Source organism: Ammodytes marinus (genome assembly GCF_949987685.1).
Source record: "Ammodytes marinus genome assembly, chromosome: 2".
NCBI classification, from domain to species: Eukaryota; Metazoa; Chordata; class Actinopteri; order Uranoscopiformes; family Ammodytidae; genus Ammodytes; species Ammodytes marinus.
Genome location: NC_137231.1, coordinates 13953754 through 13975258, shown reverse-complemented (window position 1 = coordinate 13975258; position 21505 = coordinate 13953754). Strand labels below are relative to the sequence as shown.

Genomic DNA, 21505 nt, shown 5'->3' with positions numbered 1-21505 from the left:
TTGGTCGCCTGGAAGTCAACCTTTAAGGGGGGGTACTGTCATGTTCTGTCTTTGTCTTGTTTTGGCGGTTTTATTTTGGTATGTCTGTCTTGTTCCTCCCCATGTCCTGTCAAGTTTCCCTCCTGTTTGATTACTGCTCCCTTACCTAATGTGTTTCACCTGTCCCTCGTTTTCTACCCTGTCTTGTGTGTGTGTGTGTGTGTGTGTGTGTGTGTGTGTGTGTGTGTGTGTGTGTGTGTGTGTGTGTGTGTGTGTGTGTGTGTGTGTGTATTTAACTCCCAGTGTTTCTTTGTTCCCTGTCTGAGCATTGTTCCTGTTGGCGAGTTCTTTTCCTGTGTATGTTCTGTGTTTCCTGTACTCCTGGACTTTTGCCTGTTGGCCTTTTTTGTTAAATTTTTGGACAATAAATTACCCTCACTTGAAAAAGTTCTGCATTTGGGTCCTGCTTGCCTGCCTGTCGTAACCATAACACTTATGTACTTTTGTAATAGTATACTTTAAGTATATTATTTTGTGCTTCATATGTACTTCAATCCAATATTCTAAGGTAAAGTTAAAGTATGCTTTGTATCAGTATATTTAAGTGTTGTATAAATATATTTTTAAAAAGTATACTTTAATGTTTGTTTCACTTAAATTGCATTTAAGTAGTTATCAAAAGTGTGCTATGTTTCAGTGTATTTCTTAATGTGCTTAAGCATACCTGCAAACTCGTCGCTTTTCGGCGAAAATCGCCGTTTAGAATCAAAATATATGACCCACGTGAATCGTATAGATCCGAAGAGTTTTTGTTTTTGGGAGGGGGGGGGGGGGGTAGCGGCAGCTGCCAGAGAAGTCAGCCAGCGCTTCCCATACTGGACTGTGTGGGCGAGTTACCGTAGTGTGAGACAAGGGAATATCGTTATCTTGGCAATAAAACATCTTTGGTAGACGTCATGAGTATTGTCCAATCAGCGTTAAGATCGGGCACCGTAAAGCATCACTGCTGCCGCTGTGTGTTCAGACTTTTGAATTGGCTAAAAGTCTCAATCAAAGCCCTTTTGATAATAAAAAATTAGAGGCTTTGATTAAACACTGTCAATGCTTCAGAGGTTAATGTAACAGCCTACTGAAACAGAAACTATACGGAGGGACGCAGCTCACTGTAGCCTACAGTCCCTTTATTTAGTCGCGCTGTCAGTTTGCCGACATGGCTCTCTGTTAGACTCGAGACATAGAAAAAGATCGCGGAAGCCGTTCCCGTAGACAAAGTTAACGGGCAGGATATCCCCGACTGATTTCATCCATCAAACCACAGAGTTTTTTCTGAGCGGCGTCTCACTCGCTCACTGGGTCTCCCTGGTCCCGGTGATTTTCACCGTCACAGCGATCGACTCGCTGCTTTGCTGGGGCGGAGACTTTGTCTGAAGGTGATTTAACATCACGGTCGTAGACGAATGTTGTAACTTTATGCTGCATAGTTTGCACTGCACTGTTGACCCACACAGGACTCTTGAAGCTGACAGTTTAATGAGCGCAGTGTCTGCAGTGCGCTCACAATCAGAGCCGACCGACAGGCCCCCCCCCCCCCCCCCAATTTATTTTTATTTTTATTTTTTAGTTTGTGTGTTTGATATTAACATCATATTATTTTATCATACAAAAAAATGAATACAATGTTTTGATCTAGATAGCCTAGTTAATAGCCCAATAATTTAATCAGTTCATCTGGGAGGTAATCCAAGTTTAACTGATCACGTCACGTTCACGTCCAGTGTGTATTGAGTTTATTTAAAAACATTTGGAAATGGGGCTCAGATGCCCATGCACTGTATAACCTATTTCAGCCTCGTCTGTGGAAAAAAAGATAGCTGGACAACAGAGTTCTTCTGCTTCATTCCTCTCACTGCATTTAAATGTATTCATTATATTACAGAGAAATATGTCGCATAAAAGAAAAAGAGCACCAAGCCCAACCCAGAGGACCCTGCATAATATTTTATTTTAAATGAACATTTTAATGGAAAATCCAAGAAGCTTCTAATTCATCCGACCCAGTGTCTCCAAATTATTTGTTCACACAAAATTCCTCAGATTTAGAATCGTAATTTCCCTCTCAAAGTGCACCAGAATCATGCATTTCACTTTAAAAAGTTTAAAAAAAAATCTCCCGGGGGGGCATACCCCCGGACCCCCCTAGGAGGGTCAGGATCTCAGCTGGCTATTATTTTCACCCAGCTGGACATTGGAGGCAATAGTGGAGAACTCTGGTTGTGTGAATGATATTTAACAATAGCCAATCGTTTGGACAGCGAAAAACACCCGACCCCCCTAGAAGGGACGGGTGTTTGTCACCTTTTTCACCTCCTATGAGTTTGCAGGTCTGTTAAGGCGAGACACCCCAGGTGAATAGGGATTTTTTTTTAACTTATAGATATCATCATGAAACTTTGCCAGTTGATTACTGACACTAACACAATCATTTTTTGTATTACATGTTTTTCTTTAATATTTTATTAAATATGCAAATATGGCAATATTTAACCAATTATGCGTAAATTTGGGTCATTTTTCGAGAAAGATTTTGAGATGTTGGTTAAAGCCAGAGTTAAAATCTCTATTTTATTTTAACCACATATTAGTTTCTAAAGTTTTTACACAACAGATTTTGGATACAGCCTTTTTTCATTTAATAAATCAAAAAAGACTATGTACATGTCTTAGAAATGCATTTTCGGCATGTTTTTAGGAGGAAAATGTATCATAAATCAGACAATTAACAATATATTAACAAATCCTTGTGTAAAAACCTTTAAAATAGTGCTATGAATGATCATAGAAAGTTTGGTTGATGTCAGTGGTCTAGAAGTTGAGATATCTTTCGCAGAGTATTGGAAAAAGCTCATTTTGAGAAAACGGCCGTTAAAGATAAAAACGTGAATTCTGCTGATAATCACTGATTATAGCTAGAGTAATTTATTGAATTAGGCCCTACACCCTTCAATGCCATATAGGCCTACCACTTCTTAACATATATAAACCATAGCATCGTAACATTTACATCCACATGCTAATTTAAACGTGGTTAATTCATTATTAGCCACTGTCTGTCAACCTGCTCCTGTCGGCACAGACGCTCTCTCTCCCCTCTCCCCTCTGATCGTCTGACAGTCTGTGTCTCTCCGACGTGATCGGTGTGATTTACATGTCTTTAACACTTCTCCCCTTCAAATGGCGATCATGTAATGTCCGTAGCCAATTGATTAAGTATTTTTTTTGTCTTGGTTTGGCATATTTTCGACGTTTTTCCCATTTTATTTTGTGATTTTCGAGCTACCCGGGGCTAGCATCACGTGATGCCTTTTAGCGAATCACATCGTCAGAAATGTGCATTAGCCAATGAGGTCGCTTTCCTAGCATTGAATCCCTCCTCACACTTTCACGATTGGTTACTGATACAAAGGAAATGACCAGATAACGTTGTTCTTGAGATTCAAAGCTTTCCAACAGTACCATGGTTATTATGATTCATACAGCGGTCGCGGTGCTGTATGTTACGTTAGAATGCTCACTTTTGACGAATTTAGGAGCAAAATACAGACGCAAGCAGTCAAAGTTTAGTAAAATAAACACCTAAAACGTATATTTTGGACCTTTTATCCATACTAGTATGAAAGAAGACATGTTATGGAAGCTAAATAGACACAAATCTCAAAATTGACCAGTGCTTAAAAAAACGATGTTTTTGCCTGCCGTGTCTCGCCTTAAGTATAGATATACAAAGTGTACTATATTTGAGTGTATTTCTTAATGTGCTTAAGTATACTGTAGCTCTAAAAAGTGTGTTATCTTTGAGTGTATTAAGTATTATAATTTTATCACAAAATATCTCAAGCACAAAAACATTGAAATTGATGAAAAGCATTTATAGCTAGTTTCAAAAGAGTGTATTTATCATAAACATTCCTAAAATGTAACCATTATATAAGGGTAACACACCAATGAATGTTTTACCCACTGAAGAATTACTTATTTAAAGCAGCTATGAGTAACATTTAATCTTTTAAACAGCCTCATGTTTCCTCTGATAATCATAAATTACCTTTAACAGCAAACGAGACCATCAGTGCAAAGAAAGACATTTTTACATAGTTTTTAATACTGCATTTGGTCTGGTCGCACACCCAGTCCAATTTTCGATTCGCGCATGCAGGCTCTATGGTCACATAATCGTATTGGTCGCAGATTTCAGTGTAGCGCAGCAACACGATTTGAGAAGCCTATCCCTCCAGGTGAGGGAAGGCGAGCGGGAGCCTTGTTTGAGACAGTTATTTGTCGTCATAATGACTGACGGGGCTGAACCATCAAAGGAAAACAAAGAAAATGCAATGAAGAAAAGCTAAAAGGGAGAATGATAGACGGGCGGGAGGAGCGCGTTGCCAAGCAATGTGTACACAATTTCACAGGTGCGAACTAGACTGCAGTGTTTACTCCTAAATGAATGAGCGGTAGTAAAACTTTGCTTCACCCTCATCACATGACCATTATTCATCTGAAATAGTCATTATTTACAACAACATAAACACATTACCTCATCGTGATCCATACTAACTGCCGTCTCTCGTTCATTCGCTTTCTGTGAGGACACGGAATCTTTCAGCTCCGTGAGAGTAGTTAGGTGACACTGCATCAACTCATTGCAATCAGGTGTGTGTGGCACTGACTGGCATTAGTTGATGCAGAGTCACCAACCACTCTCATGGAGCTGAAAAGAGTCTGTGCCCTCACACTTTCAACACACGGACATGCACTATATTGCTTCCTGATTATTTGACACTGGCACGCCCGGAACGCGCTAGAAAACAGCTTTATGACAGCTGGTGTCGTAAAAATACTACCGCTTTTGTCCAAAGGGGCCGCCAACGGACAAAGTTTCTACATGATTCACATATCCTGGTATAAACCCTCTCTTTGCAACCATATTAAACTATTTATTAAATTATTGTTTTTATAATTTTATACTATACATTTCAGTGACACAATTGCTCTTTTAGGATTTATTTTATTGTAATAAATGTTGGTACCTTTTAATTACGTATTGTGGTGTTTAACACTGCTCACCCCCGATTAAAAGTATTCTTCCTAAAAGGATAATTTTTATTTTCTCTATTTGTGTAACAAAACCAGTGCAATAAAAGAAAATATCTGAAAATATGTAAGAGTATTTAACATTTTATTACACCATTTACACATAGAACATTAAAGGCCTACTTCACCGATTTGAATATGAAGGTGTATTGAATTCTGAGATCCTATGTAGTATAAATGTGCGAAAAAAATTGAAATCGGTTCATCCTAGCTTGAGAAAAGGCAGAAAGAGTGTTTTTTTAACCCTATATTTCTCTTTCTCGTGACATCACAGAAAGAGAAATATAGGGTTAAAAAAAAACGTACTTTGTAAATATTACTGTGATGTCACAGTAAAAGACATCACAGTAATATTTACAAAGCAAGTTTTTTTTTAACCCTATATTTCTCTTTCTGTGATGTCACGAGAAAGAGAAATATAGGGTTAAAAAAAACACTCTTTCTGCCTTTTCTCAGGCTAGGATGAACCGATTTCAATTTTTTTCGCACATTTATACTACATAGGATCTCAGAATTCAATACACCTTCATATTCAAACCGGTGAAGTAGGCCTTTAACATAGGCTACATTTAATAATGCTATGAGTGTATTAAAAATATGTCAATTTTATTTATTTTTTCATGTAATGACAATAGGATAAATGTATAGGGTACTATATTTTGTATCACGCTGATTAAAAATCTTTCCCTGAATGCAGAGATGAAAAGTAACTGGTACTGGCAGTCGACCTCTGGGCTGATAGGGCAGGGTTAGCGGTTCATTCAAGGCGAATGGACAAGGGGCACAGTGCATTGTGGGCACATGTTTTTCTCCATTGTCTGGACTAGTCTGATAAGAAAAAAAAGTAACTGGCTAAGGATCAGGGTGAACGAGACCTCTGTTTTACCCTCTCTCTTTTTCAAAGGCTCTTTCACTCCCTAATAAATTACTAGGTTTTCCCTCTGCTTCTGACATGACTCCGTCTCTTATTCACTGCCCTCTCCTTCTCTCCCACCTTACTTATCATACTGTTACCCAATCTATTCCTGTTTTTGTTTGCTTACAGTAAAATAGAACTCCATGAAACTGTTTCTTTAAACTCATTGTCTCCTCCCAGCAACTCATTACTATTATTTGAGTTTATGTGAATCACCCGTGTGTGAGTAAGTACATGCAGTCCCGAATCCCGATCGCTGTTATAAGTTACAGTTTATGGATGCTATTAACGGCCGCGATTCGCGGGTCGCAAACAGCTGTTCTAACGTCTCCTCACGAGCGGAATGTAAGCTTTTGTTATTTTCCCGCAATCTATACTACTGTGTGCCTGTGAAAGAAGGAAAATAAAGAGCGGATAAACCATACTCCTAGTCTCATGCTTATAGTCTGACGTTTTTGGCCCTAAGTGGTGTTCTGGCCGACACCTCTGAAGTGATACCAGTGATAAGCAGATCAGCGCGGTACCGGTACATCCACTAGTTTCCTCCGCTACACTACATGATGAAAGATAACGAGTAACGGTACTTAAAAATAGGCAATACTTTTAAATCTTTGGGTTTTGGGGAAAGTAGCAAGTCTTGTCAAGTCAAAAGGCTCAAGTCCAAGTCAAGTCACGAGTCATTGATGTTAAAGTCCAAGGGCCAATCCGAATAGTCCAATCTCCTAACCTATAAGCCTCCTTTCCTATACCTTAACCCCTAAACGTCATCGGGGTTAAGGAGATATGAAAGGTGCTTCCTACCGAACATAGGAAAAGACAGCACTGTTTCAAATGAATTCGACTCCACTTTTCCTAACCGACGTCATTGCGCGACGGCGAGTAGTGCTGACGTGAGTCACTAGTAGGGATGGGCACGAGTAGTGTTTTCGCTACTCGAGTGATCGCTTGCATTCCTCGAGGATCAATCGATTCCTCGTTAAACTTTTTTCTATTTTTAGAACGCAGCGCACCTGTCTGCAGAATAACGGTGCAGGGCAATAATGCCAAGACCCAGCGCTTAATGCTTATTGTAAAACAGTCACAGTTACCATATGATTGTAAGGATTTATTTTCCACAAGTTTAAAACACATTTTCCTAACTGAAAGTAATTAAATAGGCGGGCCACAATTTAAACCAATCGAGTCTGAGGTGGGGAGAAAAAAAAGAGAAAAAAAAGCGTGGGCTTTAGTTGGCTAACAATAAAAAAAGACACCATTTAAAATAAGAAGGGCAGCAATTACAATAAAATGATTGTCCTACAATTTAAATACATAGATAAATAACTCACCAAAGCAGTATAACTAGTAGTTGTATATCCAACCTCGTAATGCTCACTCCGTGTCCGTGACTATAATTAGCCTACCGCGACTAATTCCTCGTTAACGGAACGTTACACCGGTCGGCTTTTGAATCTCAATCCCATATTCCATAATAAAGGCTTCTTTACTGTCGTTGGCTCAGAGCGAATGTGCCCGAAGTCAGCCTGGCTTCTTTACGTGACTTTCCAAGTTTTCCAGCACCGCATTCAGTGCCGCGGTGCTGTGGAGACCACACACTGGCTGCGCTGCACGGAGGTGGCAGTTATTTGCGGTTGCTGTTTGAAACAACGCTCAGTTTATTTCACTTGGATCAAAATATTTAATTTTGTTAAACTATATTTTATCCGTTTTGTGACGTTTTTTACACGTGTATAACATTTTAAAATAGCGCCGGCCTACAGGCTACAGACACTTAAAATTAAATAAAAAAAAATCGATTTTCCTCATCCACCAATCGAGTTCATTTGAAACGAGGAGTACTCGAGTACTCGATTACTCACGCCCATCCCTAGTCACTAGCGTGAAACTACACTAGCCTATTCTCCGAAAATTGACTACAACAAGCGCTCGTTTGATCCATGCGTTCTTTTCATATTGATTTTAATCAGGTTGTCGCCATCAGAGTGAGAATCACTCGCATATATCCCAATTCACATGTGGAATAAAAAGAGGCTACACTTATGTTGATGTTGAAATGAACTGCCCCCAGTAACTTCATTAAATGTGAAGTTGGTATTTTATTTTCGTATGGTGTAAATTATGTGCTACGAAAATAACTATTATGATGTTGGTCTTTTATGAGTTCTTTATTATCTTTATTGGGGAGGGGGGGGTATTTTGTTTTAGCCGAGTTAAATCTTCCTCTCTTCTCCTCTCCTCTCTTCTGTTTTACCTCTCGTTCGTATTCGTGTAGAGTCGGTAAACTCCGGCGGTGGCCTGTTGCTTTAAATCTTGCCGCCGTAAAGGATTATGGGACACCACTATCTCCTTTCCTTTCGCATAGGTTGGTCCGGAGTAACCTATGCTAAAGGAGGGTTAAAGGATGAATCGAGGCTCCTTTCCTATGCCTTTCCTAAGCATTTTGAGAATTCGGATCACCTATCTGCCGAATACTTCCGGTTCATCTCGATAGGAAAGGAAATTTCCTATGCAAAAAAAGACTATTCTGATTGGCCCCAAGTCAAGTTGCAAGTCTCTTAACAGTTTGTCAAGTCGAGTCTCAAGTCATCAGATTCATGACTCAAGTCTGACTCGAGTCCAAGTCATGTGACTCGAGTCCACACCTCTGGAGAGAGCGTTTTTGCAGAGGCTAAACTGCAGTACCAAAGTTAGACTGAAAAATAGCATAATAAGTCCTCTTTAAGAAAATAGCCCTTCAACATCAACCTGACAATAATACCAGGAATATATAGCCTACATTAAAGGTTAAACGGTTTGGCACATCAGTCTGCAACAAGTTAAAGTAATAACTTAAGATAATGAATTCCAGCTGGACCAATGTTACATAGCCGAGAGGTTTCATGTAGTTATTTTTTTTGTTCAACCGTTAATAATCAAAGGTCAATAGGTGAAATATCTGCCAGTGTGAAAGTGGACAGTGTGCTATAATAGTGAGTGGTCCTCAACTTGTTATAAAGGCCATGAAATATATGGATCTGTTCAATTCTCGCACCTCCACTGATGTGAGTGTGTGTCCCAGATGCGTTTGCACTGCCACAGCAGCTTCTTCGCAGCATAAACTTGAAAAAAAAAAGAATCAACGTAATGGCCATATTTCCAGCCGGTGAATGTCAGCATTTCCCTCTCATCTTCCAAGCTAACTTGCAAGCTGCTGCTCCGTCTACTACTTACCAATCCCACTAAACATTTACAATTCTGACGGTTCCCTTCTTTTCTTTCGGTCTCAGAGAGGTGACAATGGAGTCAGATCGCACATTAACATGAAGCTTAGCCACATGTTCCTGGCTTTTATGGTGTGTCGTGATGACACATCTTGGGGTGAGGGGTAAGCGTAATTAAGCTAGGGACTCCAGCCGATGCTCTGCTGCACCACAACCATTTGACTGCCACTTTAATTGCTTTTCTTCCCACTATTCCCACCTCGCCGCGACTTGCCCCGTTCTATCAATCTATTCAATTCCATGGGGAAAAATGCCTTCATGCAAACATGCAAATAAGGAAGCGATAGAGAGATAGTGTGTGTGCGTGCCCATGCATGTATGACGCACTTCACATAAACCATGACACACACACACACACACACACACACACACACACACACACACACACACACACTAATGTATGCATACGTCACAGTAGATGTGTACACTGTATTTCGCACCCCCATGCACAGGAGCATTGGCTGGCTATGAAATGAATCATGTATGTCTCTCTCTTCACCTGTGGTGCAGAGCTTGGGAGTGTGTGAGGTTTCCCCAAATAGCTACTCTCATTTTCAGCCTCTGTGGTTTAGGCTTTCTTTGTCTGTCTCCCCTGGCAGCAGCTACTGTGAAGCGCCTGACCTTCTTTACTAAATGATCACTCACACACATACACACATACTGGTAACACTTTAAAATAAGGGTACATTAATGAACTGTTAGGTAATGCTTAATTAAGGCTTAATAAGCATTTACTAAGCATTACCTAACTGTTAATACATACTTAGTAGATGCTTTACAAACATAAACTAAGCATTAACTAACTGTTATGCTTAGTTTATGCTTAACTAAGCATTAGTTAACGAAGCATTAACTAACTGTAAATAACTAAGCATTAACACATACTTTATGCTTAATAGACATTAACTAAGCATTAATGAACCCATAATAGAATTAAATAAGCATTGAGTAACAGTTAATTAATGTACGTTTAATGTAAAGCGTTACCCACATACTCTTTAGGACAATAACACTGGTTCTGCAAAGCAAGCACCTGTAACCTGTAACCTGTAAGTATGTTATTAAAATCACAGAGGTCATGGGTTCAAAGCAAACATGGCAACTGTTCTAAAAACATACAATAGGGATACCCTCTCATGATAAAAGCATACGTGAAATCCCAAAAGGGATGGCAGGACCGACACAGTGCATTACTGACTTTCCACATGCCTCAATATGTTTTACAAACTGCTGAACCAAATGTGATCTCTTCTGATTGACAGCTAACAAAAGGACTTGTTTTTTTCAGTTTCAAACAAGCTTCACTCAAGCATGTGATGTGTGCCTATCCTCCTGGCCCTTTGCGGAATAATACACAATTTACATGTGCCTTGAATTAGGAATTGTTGTACACAACCTGGATATGTGAAGTGTGGATATGTGAAGACTTTCTAAAACTGCTCGGTGAATGTTTTGCACAAAGCACAAAGTCAGTGTCTAATACATTTTATAGTTTATCAGTTAATAGTTTTTTTAGTTGGGCCAGATCAAGTCTTGATCGTTCTAAAACTAGATACACAACAGGTTAATGGAAAGTTTGAAAGAAAAATAAGAAGGAAAGAAATAAAGATGTATAAGAAGAAGCACATAATTTCAAATTTTTTATTTTACAGTTTACGTACTTTGCGATGGCTGTAGGGCCCTTGGCCAAAAACGTTTTGCTGTAACTTAACACTAAGAGCCAAGGACCTATTTTATTAGCTCAAAATATAAGATATGTTTTATTCCATACTCACGCTGTAGTAAGGCAGAGTGGTTGGTACTTTGCAGTAATTAGCATATTAATGACTCTACAACCTACCATTTGCAACTGTACTGACCTTTTAAGTCAAATGCACAAGACCAAAGAGTCACGTTTGAAAGACCTTTTAGTAAATCCATTTTTACATCATTAAGGGCTCACTCACACTAGGGCCGCTGTTCCGTGCCCGAGCTCATTTGCATACTAAAGTCTAGAACGTTTGGCTAGTGTGACCACGCCATCCGTATTCCAGCACGGAACAGCCCCTTGGCCACGGCACACTTGGGAGAGGTGGCCAAAGTACAGATGCTAATGAGATGACACGCGCACACGCACGGATACGCAACCTGAGCTGGCTGAGCTGGCAATAATTGTAAACAATGGTGGCAAGAGGTTCACGAGTGGGTTCTGGTGCGATCGCGAAGTGGAGAGTTTGCTAGAAATTTGGACCGGCGACAGTATTCAGTCGCAGCCATGGTCGCAGCTGGATAAGACCCACAAAAATTCGGAGGTGTTTGGGGCAATCCACGACTACTGTTGTTCTCCATTGTTGTTCTACTAATTCCAGCAGCGAGTACGCTTGGTGATGGCGTATGTATCGTATTACGACGTGATGACGTATGTATGATGGAGCAATCGTGCCCGGGCCGAGGCCTTTGGGAGCAGTGTGACCACGGGCCAGCGGGGGACTGGGGAGGTGGGGGGATCTTCCTGCAGCATGGAACAGGCACACTTGCCTAGTGTGAGTGCGCCCTAATTGAGTCACAGCACTATCTTTTAAGAGCAAAAATGAGAAACTGAGCAAGCAGGTTCCATCCATGTTCACCATCAATGATCTTTAGCTCGATATTTCTTTACAGCACTTTTACATAAGGAAAGCAATGGGCCTGTGTGTACCAGTTGGACCCCCATAGAGTGACGGGGATTCAGCTTCATTACATAAACTTTCTGGACTGGAGTTTGCGCTCAGCGGCATAGCACCTGCCAATGATCCCACAGAGCACCGGGCATACATTTATCAATTCATCTTTACACAGACTTTCTGCATATTTATTGTACCACTTTCCGTCTGCTAATTCATTGATTTCATCTCACACCTCAGCTATTTTCTTTCTATTACCCTTTTTATATCTCTTCATTTTTTACCTTCCATTCCCTTCCCTTCGCCCTCCCCTTTCTCTGGGAAAATGAATCATCCATCTTTTCTCCTGCTTGCCTTTTGGGGATCAGGCTGAAGGCAGGCAGAGAGTGCAGTGTTGTCTAAGTCTCTGGTTCTCCTCATCGAGTGCATAATCCTCTTGATGTTCTGCCACTGTTGTTGTACACTCGAGAGGGAGCCACAGTGTTAGAACATCCATTCTGTAAGTATGTGCTGCAAAGGATCTAAGTTTAGAAAAAAAAGCACATGTATGTACTTCCAGGAATTTGAAAGCTATAACTGTAGTATAGCTGCACAGAGTAACGTACTGATACATAGAGTATAATGATGAGTTACACACAGTTGTTTGTAAAAACGCATATGAGAACGAGCACTGACAAATATTCAAGCTGAAATGCTAACGGGCTGTTATGTGAAACAAGTATTTTTTTTTTTTTAGTTAACATGTTTCATAAAGTAACTGTTTCTACAAATGACCTTCTGACTATATTTCATCACATTCAGTCTATGAAAATCATCTCTCACTAAAGCACTGAGGTAGAAATTGAATTTTTCTAGACAGAAAAATATACCATAGCTGAGCTGTCTTCTGCTGAAAGGTGACAAGGAACGGAGGTATATCCTGCAAAACTATTGCAGAATCTTCAAAGGTATCCTCCACAAGGATAATGCCATATTGATGTTTCATTGTAGTACAAATATTTAAGATTTTTTACAACAAAACGAAATAGTATGCAACAAATACGTGAAGGACTCTCAATCGGACTTTATGGATGAAGAATTTTGCAGGGCAGGAAATGATTTATAAGAGGATGGCAGTGATAAAAACTGCACTTACGAAAGCAAAGTGGAGCACCGCTATAATAACCTCTGAGATGTGAAATCCCTTCAGGGTAGCGGCTGCAACCACAGTCTAAGATGGATGTGTGACTAGTCTTGAGAGATGAAATATTGAGAGTGTGGACTGGTTTGACTTGGCTGATATGGCCACAAATAAAATCGGATATATTGAACAGTAGGGGAAAGTCAGATATGCCAGGGAGACAAATACATTTAAGTTGGAGAAAAGGGAGAGGAAGAAAGGAATCCAGAACTCAGAGAGTGAGAAGGACAGATAAATGGATGGAAGGACAAAAATAGCCCTGTGTCTGGCCATGCTGTTCGCTTTCATTTTCCATGTTCCAATATCCAATTTACACCCCCTCCCCCCACATCCAGATACACGCACAGGCACATATCCACACACCCTCACACATATCCCTCTTATGTGTCCCTCACATACTCAACGTTACCCCAAATTACGCTCACAATTCCAAACACACATTTATCTTCTTGCTAACATTGGCCTATTCTCACATTCTCTTACACCTTCACTGTTCTTTACTCAGTCCTGTGCCCACCTCTTTTCCGCATATGTCCAACTGACGGTTGTTGTACAGAAGTTGTACTTAGCCATGCAATGGTAACAACTATATATACGGAAACAAATCGAGATGTATGCATCCAAAAGTCCGTGCACACTCAATGAATGCAGCTGTTAGGACTCCCGGGGTAAGATTTAAAGCTGTTCATTCCATTAAAAGCGGGCATAAATTAGAGTGATAGATGGTAAGAGGTTGGGAGGAAACATGGGAAGTAAAAAGAGACTGAAGCAAAGAGTTACAAGCTTAAATAAGCAAGTAAAGATGGAGAAGGGGACAGAGAAGGACAGGAGAATTTGCATACATGTGGTCTACATATGGTGAGAGAAATAGTGAGACACAGGAATCCAGCCTATTTTTCAGAAGATAAAAAATAAAATCGAGGCTTAATGTTATAGCTGATCTTCAAAGACCCTTCTTGTTATTCATGAATTGTGTGTGTGTGTGTGTGTGTGTGTGTGTGTGTGTGTGTGTGTGTGTGTGTGTGTGTGTGTGTGTGTGTGTGTGTGTGTGTGTGTGTGTGTGTGTGTGTGTCTGAGCGCGCAAATGTGTTTATCATTTCAGCTTTGGAAACATTTTTATGTCTCCACAGGGTACTGACATTTCCTCCATTTTGCAAGAGAAGTAATACCCTTCCATTGAAACTATCATTCTGACTCAGAACCAAAGTGGAAGCAATCATGATGGACTAAGCATTAATTTTTCATGACTTCAACATGTTTGTGGCCCCTCAAATAAAGTGGTGACCTGGTCCGTCTTATTTAAACCATTTCAGTAAATTCAAATCAATTCAAGGTCACTACTATCTCAAGGTCACCAATTTATAAGTGGTGACCTGTTTATTCAAGGTCACCACTTATAAAGCAAGGGCAATACAGCTGATCAGAAAACGATGATCAGTCACGCCAGTTAAATTTTCTGTCAGAACGTATTCGACAAAGTTGTTTCCATCTATTAAGCTACTCTTTTTCACTAAAGACAAAAACCACTTCAGGTGAATCAGAGGATTTTACCGTTTCTATCACTCTTTTCTGATGCAATAATTCAAAATGCCCATAAAAGCAAAGTGACTGAACCCCAGCTACTGTGGGGTTGCCAGGCAACCAGCAGTGGTGTTATGCTAAGCTAAGTTAATCAGGCCCTGGCTCGTGCATCACAACTACTAGGGATAGACAGGAGAGTTGTAGCACTCTTCTTATCCAACTCTTGTTACGGAAGCTGATATGTGTATGTCCCAGAATGACAAATTACTTATGCAGGAGACAGTCAGACAGATGACTCAACCTAAGCACCTTGAATAAAAACAGATATAGTAATGTCAGAGTGATAGAGTTTGATCATAACTGTTTCTTTATAGATATGCAGTAGATTCTGATGGCATAAATACAGAGATGGAGAAAAGGGGAATAGGCAGAGTGACATTGATACTGGTGGATGCTGAAGCAGAGAGCGAAACACTGAGAGGAGGCAGATCAAGAGAGTGACGAAATGAGACATTACATAAGGCAGGACAGGCAGAGAGAGAGATAGTGCTCTGTTCCAATGCTCTTTCAGATCAAAGCATTTTGTTTAAAGAGGACCTATGATACTTTTTGACTTTTATGACCTATAAACGTTGTTATAATGATTTATAGTCATGTTTAACCATACTAGCTTAGATGCTGTGCAGTCGCTTTCCATGGTGCTGATTTTGATACGTCAACTAATCTGGCTGCATTTCAACACATTGGCCCTCATTTATCAAATTTACGTGGAAACTGGTGCAGATTCTGGCACAAATACCTCCCTACGCCAGGTATCGCGTGGGAACAGTCGTATCTCGCCAATCTCAGCGTACGCCAGGCCATTATTGATAAATGCGGCGGCTGAAAACAATCGTATCACGCCCCTATATTTTCTCAGTTTAGAGGCCTCGCCCAGAGGTTTTACGACATGGATACGTGCATTACGGCACAGAAGAGGAACTTTTCTGAAGTAGAAATTGACAGAATAACAGCGAAAGTAGAAAAGAAAAGAGTTTCATTTCGGAGCATTACAAGCGGCATCAAAGAACGACAGAAGGCAGCAGTTAGGAAGGAAATAACTCCTGCGGTCAACAGCGTTGATGTTGACAACAAACGATCTCCAGCGCTCAAATGCTATAAAACAGCATATACAATTAGGCCTATATGTCGCCATTTCTTTACATAGATGAAGAAAAAGTGGTCTGACTCAAAAATCGCCACTAAAAAAAGTGTGTTGCTGTTCTGAAATGCAACCAACGTGCGGGCATAATATAAGTGGTAGAGGAGAAAAAGACGGACCAACTGTCCGATAATAGTCCCCACAAAATAAATACACGTCTGCAGAGATTTGAATGATTAAAATGTATTGGCCCTTTTAGATAGCACTACTCAAAAGGGGTTTAAAAACTAAAAATACTGTACTGTATGACAGCATGCGCTTGGCACGAGTGGCCAGCCCGGCCGTCAGCTGCACAAGCCGACCCGGCAACGATCAGCTGTGCGAGCTCCCACTGTCCTGCTGAGCTGCTCCACTAGCAGATCGGAAAAACGTGCCGGTTAACGGTGGAAATAAATCGCTCGCTTAAGCGATCAATGACACATTAAAAGAGGAACTAACATCTAAAAAGTGCGTCAAATAAATAAAATGTTAAGTTGAATGTTGTGCCGTATATTTTTTATCATAAAGAGCAGTGTAGGCCTACTATATTTAATACTAAGGCTAACATTTTGAATGAATGCAGCCCCCGTGCCTCAGTGTCCCCCCAGCTGCTCCAAGTCGAAGATAACTGCCCTTACGCAGTCCCATGCAGCGCTCCTAAGTGGCCGGTGTGCGCACTATTGAATCAGCTCTCCTACTCAGTTGCACACCATAAGCTGCACAATTTTAAGTGATTAATATCTTTATTTCGGTCTGAGCAAACACTGCATTTGTATTACCTTCTAATAATTGTCCAACAAAGTCATCAGCTACCCGGCACAGCCTGCACTGTGAGTCCATGCTGTTTACAAACTTGCGTACACGAGCTGAGAGCTGGCGTGGGATTTGAGCGTATCCTACGCTCACGTCCATATTGATAAATGCCGAGATTTGCGTGGAAATGTACGTACACCCATTTTTCTGGTCTACGCACGGTTGATAAATGAGGGCCAGTGTGTCTAAAAGTAGCAATGATTGGCTGGCTTCAGTTTAACTTGAACAATAGCTTGACTGATTACACAAGCCTCAGTAAAAGTACGGATTCAACTCTCAAAATATAAGAGCCTCTAAATGTGGTCTCATGAGGTCAGGATGAAAATCATAGATAGTATATGAAATGGATGTAGCATCCGGGCTGACCTCAGTTATTCCAATTGCATCCAATTGTCCTTGCATATGCGCGTCAGCATCTTGTCAGATTTTCACTCCGCCTCATTTCCTCTTACCGAAAAAGGGCATTGATGTTAAGTTGGGTTGAGGGAGATACGCCCTTCTAGCTGATGTATACCTCCGAGGCGAAGTGAGGGCCAACGGGAGGCTAGCTGTCACTCAAGAGACTGCACCCCAAATGTTTAATAATGCTATGAAAACGGCATATTTAAAGTGGGAGTCAATGAGAAATTGCTCTGTTTTGAAACCTGCTTTTAGTGGCCACTCGATGAACTGCAATTTAATTCATTCATTCATCATTGGCTTGATGAAAATTCAATATTCCACCCCCTCAAATCCCAGTATGCCGTTGTATTATCATAACAGCCTTGACAATTATATGTGACAGGGATTCAATGGAAATGCATTGATTGGTGGATTTATTGATCTATGTTCACCTTTTCATGAGTTGTAAATGAACTCTCTATCATTTATTAAGAACTAATATGCAATGATGTATTATATATGTATCAGAATAGGGTGTTCCCTATTCTGATACATATACACACAGTCCAACACTCTACATTCAATACCCTCATTCCACATTCTAGGCAAAGCTCACACAACAACAGCAACACTTAACAAATCAAAGAGTTAACCTAACAAAGGTCCTGAATCAAAACAACTTCCAAACTTTGCTTTATGCAAAGATTCTGAAGGCAATACCTTTAAATTGTATCGAGTATTAAAGGAAAAGCGCAAAATGTTTGCATTAAAGCCCTGCCGTAGGGTAAATATTACACATTGCAGTGTATGTACTGTACATTCGGACTGAGCCAGGCCAGCTGTTTCCTGTTTTTTTGTCTTTATGCATGCTAAGCTAAAATGTGCCGGGCTAAAGCTTCACATTGAGCAGGCAGAAATGAGAGTGGTATTGATCTTTTCATCTAAGGCATGACAGGAAAGCGAAAGTCAAATTATGCTTATTCGCACTTTAATAATTTCCTCATCATGTACTGTTCCAACTAGTAATAAAACATTCTCATGAATAGAAACATTGCTGTATTCTTAATGTTGGTGTTCTGAATCAAAGTCAGTTTCTCCAATGCAATCTTATCAATACTGTAGGTCTACATGGTGAGGAACAATGATAATGAAAAACGTCAAATGTTAGGTTCTGCGGTACTGTAAATGTAACATGGGTTTATAGGAAACACGCAAGAACATAAAGCTGCACATAAAATCCAACAGCCACAAACCACATACACACACAGACAAGCAACATATATTAATGCACACTATAAATTCTCTCCATACAAGTGACACCACTTTCTGCGATAGTGTTCATAAAGCATATCAAGAGGATTCATGACTTACTGTCCTTATAAATAATTAGATAGCCCTCCATCACCAGCATATAATTCCTCCTGACAGTTTACAGGTCAAAGGTCAGTGTTCAGTGCTCATAACTCTACTGCTAGTGTCAAGGTTGCTGCTGAAAGGTGGGAACAGTGGGTGGATGGATATAGAATTTGCATTTTAACGTGTGATTCTATGTGCGTGTGTGACACTGATGTTGTACACCAGCTTGTGAGACATTTCCACAGTGAAAGCAAGAAGTGGTTGCCAAATTATACATTTATTCTAAAACCGCAGGCCCGTTAAGCATTGCTTCTCATAAAAGTTTCAGCAACTGACTGGTAGGTAGAGTAATTCTGTGTCATGAGTTGCGTTCACTCAGGACCAAAGCATTTAGAAACGGGAGGAAAAACAGCATGACGAAACACTGTTTCCTCAAGCTGGCTTCTTGTTTATACATCCAGATGTCTCAGAGAGCACAGAAGAAAAATTTGCATACAGCTTGTATTACTTCTTAATAGTGTTTAATGGAAGCCTGCCAAATAGGAAATTTAAAGTCTTGTTGTGCCAGAATAAAGGAATTATGTGGTAATTGGTAGCTTATGTTCTCATTTTAGCTCATTAGTCAGATACTGTTTTAATTGAAATGTTGTGAATGCTGTATCATCATCATCATCATCATCTTCAACCGCTTATCCGAAATCGGGTCGTGGGGGCAGCAGCTTGAGCAGGGAGCCCCAAACTTCTCTTTCCCGGGCCACATCAACCAGCTCTGACTGGGGGATCCCGAGGCGTTCCCAGGCCAGCGTGGAGACATAATCTCTCCACCTAGTCCTGGGTCTTCCCCGAGGCCTCCTTCCAGCTAGACGCTCCTGGAACACCTCCCTAGGGAGGCGCCCTGGGGGCATCCTTACCAGATGCCCGAACCACCTCAACTGGCTCCTTTCAATGAAAACGAGTAGCGGCTCTGCCCCGAGTTCCTCACGAACAGTGGCGTGCACAGGTAGACCTGAAGTGGTGCTGAAGCACCTGCCCTTTTCCCCTGGCCCAATCAAGTGCCCTTTTTTATTTTTTTGTTTACAGTGTATGTGGCCCATGCCGACATTATCATCTATAAATGCTCAACGATTAAAAACGTTTGACAATAATGCCACAATAAATATGCCCCCCCCCCTCCTCCTCCGCACACACTTCCTTTGTCAACGTGAACTCGCAGAGCGGACACAAACGGAGGCGCGTTGCCGCAGCTGCTGCACACACACACCTACTCCCCGGCCTGCCCTGCCCCACCAGCGAGGTAACACATACATTGAATGGAGTCAAGAGTGTATTGTTTGCCCCCTAAGCCTCAGTTGCCAAGCTATAACTTGCATTTATTTGTCTCTGTTTTAAAGTAGCCTCTATCATGCAGCGCCACACAGCTGAGCATAAATTAGCCCTGTCCTGTTTAACAAGCTAAAAAAAAATAGATATGACGTGATGAACACAACTAATGTCGGCGGAGTTTGTCATTGGTACAGCATGTGAATCTATCAGTATGCTGAATATTTAGTGTTGTTTAGGTTTACTTTAGGCTATATAATTAGCACATGCAGTATTTATTAATGACAAACAGGCAATTCCCAATTGCCTGCAGAAAAGTAGCCTTGTGCCTGGTTGTAATGTAACCAAGCAGTCTTATTTTATATGGTTGGTCTCTTTTTATTTAAAAATTGCAGTATAATGCCTAGAAAGGAAAGGTTAAAAAGAAAGGGAGCTACAGCTCTCTGCTCTCCTGGATGAAAGCATCCACCAGCAGCAAGGAGGAAGATGAAGATGAAGATGAAGATGAAGATGAAAGGTCAGAGTCAAGACCAGAGTCATGTTAGCTGTTCAGAGCCTTTTAAAGCTCAGGTTTTTCATGTTCAACTGTTCCTCAAATGTTATTGAAATATCTTAAAAGCTGTCCACACATTTTATTTTAACTACGCAAAGTGGGTTGGTGGTACTAAATCAGTCAAGAAGCTATATAAGCTAATTATATTATTTTGTCCCAACCATAAGTTATTTCTATGTTACAAGACTTGCAGTAATCTTGTATTTACCTTAATAGGATATTATTAGTACGGAGATCAAGGGCCTAACGAAGACTTCAAAGAGAGAATTCGGGATAAGGGATTATTTTAAAAAATACGAAGCTGACTGGTTTCCTGCTTTTTGGTAATTCTGTGTCTCCAAAGTAATTCTGTGTCTCCAAATTATTCCAGAAAATAGTACTAAATAGCCCACATTGACACAGGTGATTTAGCCTTAGCTTTCTTCTCAAAGTGCACCTGATTGATGAATTTTACTTTAAAAGGTTCAAATTTTTCTTCCGGGGGAGCATTCACCCGGGCCCCCCTAGAAGGTCCAGGGTCCCAAACACAGTCTCCCAAATTCCTTTGAGAAACACTCTATGTGTGGCCGGGTATTAAAAGTCATGAGGCCAGGGGGGGATTTTGTACAAGTACCCTTAAAATAATTTGGTCATTCATCGATAGAATATAGTGTGCCCTTTTTTTTGCAATGAGCACCTGCCCCCCAAAATGTCTGTGCACGCCACTGCTCACGAATGACTGAGCTTCTCACCCTATCTCTAAGGGAGACTTAGAATGCTGTATGTGAGACTTTAACAAGCAAGCTCAAGACACACTATGACTTTGAACTCTGTTTAAAAAGGAAAAGTGAGTGAAAGGGGAAAGAAAGAAAGATTTTCCAGAGAAACTATAGTGACCTCAAACTACTGTAAAACCTAAGTGAACAGAAAAATTGGATAGGAAGCTTGTTTCCTTTGTACATGTACTGAAGACATGATGACTGTTTTTGGTTTTTGTATGTAGTTTTTGGAGGGATTTGTAATCCATGGTTTTATTTGTTTACGGTAATATCAGTTTGTAACTATTTTTTAATGTTAACATATACAAGAACTAACAGTAGTTAAGATTTTAGATATTATTATAATCTGGAATAAAATTATTGCAACACATAACATTTTCATTATTTAAATTATTTATTTACGCTTCCCCTGCTCAAACAAACTAAGTACTCAAATATTCCAATATAATGTTCATATTTTGGATGCTATTGTCACACAACATGGCAAATATAATCTGA

At 40.4% G+C, this 21505-nt stretch overlaps 1 protein-coding gene across 12 annotated transcripts in view; it reads right to left on the bottom strand.

The window, feature by feature from the left end:
- trpm3 (transient receptor potential cation channel, subfamily M, member 3) overlaps positions 1 to 21505 on the bottom strand; it is a gene marked incomplete at both ends in the record, with an annotated part of 142316 nt that overhangs the window by 83465 nt on the left and 37346 nt on the right. The gene's annotated exons all lie outside the window — the stretch shown is intronic.